This window comes from Leopardus geoffroyi, chromosome B3 (assembly GCF_018350155.1).
Source record: "Leopardus geoffroyi isolate Oge1 chromosome B3, O.geoffroyi_Oge1_pat1.0, whole genome shotgun sequence".
Lineage (NCBI taxonomy): Eukaryota > Metazoa > Chordata > Mammalia > Carnivora > Felidae > Leopardus > Leopardus geoffroyi.
Genome location: NC_059337.1, coordinates 75051420 through 75059936, shown reverse-complemented (window position 1 = coordinate 75059936; position 8517 = coordinate 75051420). Strand labels below are relative to the sequence as shown.

Below are 8517 nucleotides of genomic sequence, written 5' to 3'. Positions count from 1 at the left end.
AACAAATACTTGGAGACTGAAGAACATCCTACTAAAGAATCAATGGGCTAACCAAGAAGTTAAAGAGGAAATTAAAAAGTATATGGAAGTCAATGAAAATGATAACACCACAACCCAAAACTTCTGGGATACAGCAAAGGCAGTCATAAGAGCAAAGTATATAGCAATCCAGGCCTTCCTAAAGAAGGAAGAAAGATCTCAGATAAACAACCTAACCTTACACCTTAAGGAACTGGAAAAAGAACACCAAATAAAACCCAAAACCAGCAGAACACAGGAAATAATAAAGATTAGATTAGACAGAAATTAATGCTATTGAAACCAAACAAAAAACAAAAAACAGTAGAGCAGATCAATAAAACCAGAAGCTGGTTCTTTGAAAGAATTAACAAAATTGATAAACCACTAGCCTGTCTGATCAAAAAGATAAAGGAAAGGACCCAAATAAGTAAAATCAAGAATGAAAGAGGGGAGATCATAACCAACACAGCAGAAATAAAAACAATAATAAGAGAATATTATGAGCAATTATATGCCAATAAAATGAGCAATCTGGAAGAAATGGACAAATTCCTAGTAACATATACACTAGCAAAACTGAAACAGGAAGAAATAGAAAATTTGAACAGACCCATAACCAGTAAGGAAATCGGATTAGTAATCAAAAATCTCCTAAAAAACAAGAGTCCAGGGCCAGATGGCTTTCCGGGGGAATTCTACCAAACATTTAAGGAAGAGTTGACACCTATTCTCTTGAAGCTATTCCAAAAAACAGAAATGAAAGGAAAACTTCCAAACTCTTTCTATGAAGCCAGCATTACCTCGATTCCAAAACCAGACAGAGATCCCACTAAACAGGAGAACTACAGACCAATATCCCTGAAGAATATGGATGCAAAAATCCTCAACAAGATATTAGCCAACCAACTCCAACAATACATTAAAAAAATTATTCACCACGACCAAGTGGGATTTATACCTGGGATACAGGGCTGGTTCAATATCCACAAAACAATTAACGTGATTCATCACATCAGTAAAAGAAAGGACAAGAACCATATGATCCTCTCAATAGATGCAGAAAAAGCATTTGACAAAATACAGCATCCTCTCTTGATAAAAACCCTCAAGAAAGTAGGGATAGAAGGAGCATACCTCAAGATGATAAAAGCCATATATGAACGACCCAACACTAATATCATCCTCAATGGGGAAAAACTGACAGCTTTCCCCCTAAGGTCAGGAACAAGACAGGGATGTCCACTGTCACCACTGTTATTCATTTTTTTTTTCAACGTTTATTTATTTTTGGGACAGAGAGAGACAGAGGATGAACAGGGGAGGGGCAGAGAGAGAGGGAGACACAGAATCGGAAACAGGCTCCAGGCTCTGAGCCATCAGCCCAGAGCCCGACGCAGGGCTCGAACTCACGGACCGTGAGATCGTGACCTGGCTGAAGTCGGACGCTTAACCGACTGCGCCACCCAGGCGCCCCAACCACTGTTATTCAACATAGTGTTGGAAGTCTCAGCCTCTGCAATCAGACAACACAAAGAAATAAAACGCATCCAAATCGGCCAGGAGGAGGCCAAACGTTCACTCTTCACACATGACATGATACTCTATATGGAAAACCCTAAAGAATCCACCAAAAAACTGCTAGAACTGATTCATGAATTCAGTTAAGTCACAGGATATAAAATCAACGCACAGAAATCCCTTGCATTCCTATATACCAACAATGAAGCGACAGAAAGAGAAATCAAGGAATCCATCCCATTTACAGTTGCACCAAAAACCATAAAATACCTAGAAATAAATCTAACCAAAGAGGTGAAAAATCTATACGCTGAAAACTATAGACAGCTGATGAAAGAAATTGAAGACGACACCAAAAAATGGAAAAAGATTCCATGCTCCTGGGTAGCAAGAACAAATATCGTTAAAATGTCGATACTACCCAAATAAGTAAAATCAAGAATGAAAGAGGGGAGATCATAACCAACACAGCAGAAATAAAAACAATAATAAGAGAATATTATGAACAATTATATGCCAATAAAATGAGCAATCTGGAAGAAATGGACAAATTCCTAGTAGCATATACACTACCAAAACTGAAGTGTTTTGCAAAGTGTAGATGCAAAGCAATCTACATATTCAATGCAATCCCTATCAAAATAACACCAGCATTCTTCACAGAGATAGAACAAACAATCCTAAAATTTGTATGGAACCAGAAAGACCCCAAATAGCCAAAGCAATCTTGAAAAAGAAAACCAAAGGAGGAGGCATCACAATCCCAGACTTCAAGCTATACTACAAAGCTGTAATCATCAAGACAGTATGGTAATGGCACAAGAACAAACACTCACATCAATGCAACAGAGTAGAGAACCCGGAAATGGACCCACAAACGTATGGCCAACTCATCTTTGACAAAGCAGGAAAGAATATCCCATGGAATAAAGACAGTCTCTTCAGCAAGTGGTGCTGGGAAAACTGGAGGGCGACATGCAGAAGAATGAACCTGGACTGCTTTCTCACACCAGACACAAAAATAAAATCAAAATGGATGAAAGACCTCAATGTAAGACAGGAAGCCATCAAAATCCTCAAGGAGAAAGCAGGCAAAAACCTCTTTGATCTTGGCTGCAGCAACTTTACTCAACACGTCTCCGGAGGCAAGGGAAACAAAAGCAAAGATGAATTACTGGGACCTCATCAAAATAAAAAGCTTCTGTACAGCGAAGGAAACAATCAGCAAAACTAAAAGGCAACTGACATAATGGGAGAAGATATTTGCAAATGACATATCAGATAAAGGGTTAGTATCCAAATTCTATAAAGAACTGATCAAACTCAACACCCAAAAAACAAATAATCCAGTGAAGAAATGGGCAAAAGACATGAATAGACACTTCTCCAAAGAAGACATACAGATGACCAACTGACACATGAAGAAGTGCTCAACATCACTCATCATCAGGGAAATACAAATCAAAACCACTGCGAGATACCACCTTACACCTGTCAGAATGGCTAACATTAACAACTCAGGCAGCAACAGATGTTGGCGAGGATGTGGAGAAAGAGGATCTCTTTTGCATTGTTGGTGGGGATGCAAGCTGGTGCAGCCACTCTGGAAAACAGTATGGAGCTTCCTCAAAAAACTAAAAATACAACTACCCTACGACCCAGCAATTGCACTGCTAGGTATTTATCCAAGGGATACAGGTGTGCTGTTTTGAAGAGACACATGCACCCCCATGTTTATAGCAGCACTCTCAACAATAGCCAAAGAATGGAAAGAGCCCAAATGTCCATCGATGAATGAATGGATAAAGAAGATGTGGTATATATACATACAATGAAGTATTACTCGGTAATCAAAAAGAATGAAGTGTCTTCGTTGTAGGGGATATTTGTTCTCTTTGACCACCTGATAGCCAGACTTTCCTGATTTGTCTGCTCAGAGGCACGGCCACCAGTGCCTTCCCAGGACCCAGCCTGTGGTATATTATTCCAAAGATTCCGGATCAGTTTTATTCTTTTTATGTTTTCTAAAGTTTAACATTAGGATTTTGACTGAAATAGGTTAATCCTATAAACTACTTGGGAAAACTCATTAGCTTTACAAATTTTGTTTCTCATCCAGAAACATGCCTTTTCATTTATTAAGGTATTATATTCCTGAGTAACTTTTTCTCATTTTCTTCATGTAAGTTCTATACAATTTTGTTCTTGTAACTGGTTTTTTCATTGCATTTTTCTAATCGGTTATTGCTCTTACATAGAAAGTCATTTTTAACTACATATTTGTGAAACTAGGCACCTCACTGAATGTTCTTAATTTTCAATAATTTCTCAGTTGCATTATAATTTGTGGTTCAAAATTATACCATCTACAAATAAAAAGAAAAGAAAGAAAGAGAAAAGAAAAGAAAAAAATGGCTTTTAAGCTTTTTAAGTTCTCAACGACTGACAATAAACGAAATGTGAGAATACAATCAGCATAACATGTTTATAAGCCAAGGATAGACTGTCACAAATTTCTGGTCTGATTTTCTTTCTAGATGTTAACGTTGATGAATCTTGCCATCATTTTTAGCCTTCTTACTCCATCTTTTCAAGCTTATTTATTTTTTTTGAGACAGAGTGTGAGCAAACAAGGAAGAGAGAGAGGGAGAATCCCAAGCAGGCCAGCGCAAAGCCCAATACGGGGCTCAAACCCATGAACTGTGAGATCATGACCTGAGCCGAAATCAAGAGTCGGACGCTTAACCGACTGACCTACTCAGGCACCCCTTTACTTAATCCATCATAAAGATGGGCCTCAGTGCTGGGCCAGATTATACAGTTTACACAGTTTACACATAATCCTAGTGGGATTAGGGCCAATTTCCACAGAATCCTAGTGGGCAATTGTGCTAGATTATTTCTATTTCTAGGTTCTGCATGTTAATGCCTATAATGCCTGACGCTGACCCAATCTTATTTTAGGGGAAAAGTTCGGGGACCAATCCACTGGGAAAAGATTCAATGGTACACAAAAGCCTGAACCTAACTTCCCTTATATTTTATCTTCTTCCCTGAGGCTGTGTCCTCATCCAAACTTCAATAATTAATCTTAGGAAGTGGCACCGTTTGGTTGAAATAATGAAAATATAGAATGTATTGACATGTAGCTACTTTAATCTTAGAGACCCAAAGGCCATAAAAAGAAAATAAGTTGCATAGTGAATCACAACGTATTGTCATAGGAGGGGAAATGTACATGTTTGCAATCATAAAACTTAGAAATCAAGTTGGAGATGTCTTCTTGCTGCTTGCCTTTATCCAGTTTTGGACATGTCTTCCATTTTAGATCTCTTCTAAGCGAGGGTGACTTTTGATTGTCAGTGATCATAAATGGGTCATAGTATAGTCCATATATTTTCCACAGAGAATCCAAAGGTCGACACAAGCCACTACTTTTGGGGGCACATCTGGGTCTAACAGACAACATAATGAACTACCTTAAGTCTTTGTCACTTTACTCTTGATTAATTTCTGATGGAGCGCCTCCAGCCTATAATGTGAATAATATTCTTTTCCTTGACTCTGTTTCAACAAATAAATTCATGCTAGTGGAGCCATGTAGGAACGCGGCAACAGCATTCAGACAGCAGAACCCAGGAAATAATTTGTTTGCTTCCCATTCCTTATGTATACACGCAAGCACCTTCACAGAGCAGGCTCTTCACAGCCTAATTAGCCTAATTCAAGGATGGCAAATGTACCAAAACTGCCCCCTAGGTTAGGACTGCCCAATAAATATTGTCCCTCTTCCCTGCCCAAGTTCAGAACCAACGGAGAGATAAACACAGGAGTCAGACAGATGGCAAATAACTATTAACAGTACAGCTCTGGGGAACATGGGCAGGAAAGGCAAATAAACTTACTACTGTTGCCTAAATTAAACTTCCCAGGCTTCGAGCCCCTCTGACTGAGGACAGTGCCTGCCCTTCAGGCTTGTCACATAGTGGGGATAATAGGCCAAAAGAGGCAGGCAGTTTCCAAAGAAGGAGAAGCCAGAAGGAACTAAAGAAAGCAGTGCCAGAAACACCTCACATGCCCAGTTTCTTCTCTCAAACTCGTTCATCTGACAGGTCACTCCTGCCTTCCCCCCACTCACCAAGAAGAGTCAAGCATGTGGCAAGGGACCGGCAAAATTTCTCCACTGCTATGCTTCCCAAACTTGAGCATCAGAATCACCTGGAGGGCTTGGTATAAACACAGATTACTGGACCTACTTACGAGTTTCTGCTTCCACAGGTCTCAGTGAGGCCTAAGAATCTGCATTTGTAGCAAGTTCCCAAGCAATGAATCATGCTCTGAGGTAGTGGTTGTCAACCTTGACAAGCATTGGAACCAAGAAGAGAAAGGAGTGTTTCCTCCTATGATTCCTCAGCTTTTTGTTTTCCTTCTTAACCCATTGGGTTGAACCCCTAATTCTGTGAAGGTGTGGTCCTCCATCCAGGGGAGGGAGTCAGCAGTCCATCCAAAAAGTATAGCTGCCGCTTCATGGGGCTTCTCCCTCAATACTGACCACTATTCCTTCATGGAACTGTTAATGCACAGTAATTATTTTTGTCCCCAGAAAGCTACGTAGTGGGTCATAACATCAATTTTAAAACTCAAAAGCCATACTGACGAGAGCACTCCTTATTCTATTTCCCATCCTAAATTAGGTCCAGCCACACTGTCCAAAAGAGCTCATCAGAGATTCTTTGGTGAAACTAAATGGCAACATTAAGATATTCCGGGGGCACCTGGGTGGCTCAGTTGGTTAAGTGCCTGCCTCTTGATTTGGGCTCAGGTGGTAATCTCACGGTTCATGGCTTCGAGCCCTATGTCAGCAGCTAGGCTGATAGTGTGAAGCCTGCTTGGGATTCTCTCTCTCTTCTCTCTCTGACCCTCCCCACTCCCTCTCTAAATAAATAAATACATACATACATACATACATACATACATAAACAAACAAGCATTAAAAAAGATATTCCAATAATACATTAATAATAAAAAATTCCACTTGGGTATAAACCTCCATCACGAATTTCCCAGGTTGAAATTACAACTCCAAAAAATCAAATTCCCTGAATATTAAAGTCCAAAATCAAACCATCTTGCCTTTGGGTTCAAAGCCGAAGGAAAATGAGTCCCAAATTCCATCCTCCCTAATTTCTTATTCTTCTGTGTCCTTCTGAGTCCATCTAGAGGAATCTCCATATTTAGGTAGGGCTGTGGTTCTTTCAGTAGCTGCAGGTGAGCTCTCTTCCATGGGACAGAAGTAGTTGTCTAATGACCTTGAAGGTAAATAGTTCTCTTACAACCTTCAGCTGTGAACCACTGGGCAGTAGTGGCCCAGAAAAGAAAAAAAGAAAAAAAAAATTCATCATTTTTAAGGAGGAATTTGATGAGGTTTGACAAATGTATAGTCATGTAACCACCGTGACCAACAAAACATAGAACATTTCTCATCACCACTCAAAAATTTCCTTTGTGTCTCTTTGAAGTCAAGACCCTCCCTGCACCCACAGTCCACAGGATTCACTGGTCTGGTCTTTTCTTCTAGAGAATTATATAAATGAATCATGGCATATGTCATCTTGTAGGTGTGGCTTTATTCACTTTACCATATGCTTTTGTGATTCATCCAGGTTGTTGCATGTATTGTAGCAGCTTATTTTATCCCTGAGTAACATTATAGTATGAAGTACCAAAATTTGTCCAATTGCCAGTAGTTAATGGCCATTTGGGTAATGTCGAGCTTGAGACAATTTTGAATAACAGTGTTATAAATACACACATACAAGTCTTTCTACACTTGATCTTAGCCAAAAGGCCGAGAAGCGATACATATACAAGTCTTTCTATGAACACATTTTTTAATTCTCTTGGATAAACACCTAGCAGCAGAATTTCTGGGCCATATTGCAAGTATATATTTAACTACTTAAGAAACTGCCAGACTGTTTTTTAAAGAGGCTGTCCTTGGGGCGCCTGGGGGCTCAGTCAGCTAAACGTCCAATCTTGATTTTGGCTCAGGTCATGATCCCAGGGTTGTGGGATCAAGCCCAGAGTCGGGCTCTGTGCTGACATCGTGGAGTCTGCTTGGGATTATCTCTCTCTCTCTCCCTCTCTCTCTGCCCCTCCCCTTCTCTCTCTCTCTCTCTCTCTGAAAATAAAAAATTAAATTAAAAAAACATTTTTTTTAAAAAGGCCTTTAAAGGGGCGCCTGGGTGGCGCAGTCGGTTGAGCATCCGACTTCAGCTCAGGTCACGATCTCGCGGCCCGTGAGTTCGAGCCCCGCGTCGGGCTCTGGGCTGATGGCTCAGAGCCTGGAGCCTGTTTCCGATTCTGTGTCTGCCTCTCTCTCTGCCCCTCCCCCGTTCATGCTCTGTCTCTCTCTGTCCCAAAAATAAATAAACGTTGAAAAAAAAAATTTAAAAATAAAAAAAAATAAATAAATAAGGCCTTTAAAGAGTAGAAGTTTTTCATTTTGACACTCAAGTTCCTGTCTAAAGAATTGTTGCCTACCCAAAGGTCACAACAAATTTTTTTTCCTAAGTTTTTTTTCTAGAAAGTTTGTGGCTTGGCTCTTATATTTAGGTCTAGGATTCATTTCAGGTTAATTTTTGTATATGGTGTGAGAGGAAAGTCAAAGTATTTTTCCCCCATATAGTCTGTTCTGGCACCATTTGTGTAAAAAACTACTCCTTCTCCATTGAATTACCTTGGTATTTTTGTCAAAAATCAATTGCTTATGTATGTGTGAGTCTCTTTCTGAACTCTATTCTGGTTCACTGATATTCATGTCTGTTCTTATGCCAATCACCCACCATCATTATTACGTGTAGCTTTATAGAAAGTCTTAAAATTAGCGGAAGTCCTCCAACTTTATTCTTCTTTTTCAAAAGTGTTTTGTCTATTCTAGGCCTTAGCATTATCATGTAAAATTTTGAATCACCTTGT

At 39.7% G+C, this 8517-nt stretch overlaps 1 pseudogene; it reads right to left on the bottom strand.

Annotated features, from left to right (window-relative positions):
• Nucleotides 1-7262: 7262 nt before the first annotated feature.
• LOC123584752 lies at nt 7263-7399 on the bottom strand (annotated as a pseudogene).
• Between the last annotated feature and the right edge of the window lie 1118 nt (nt 7400-8517).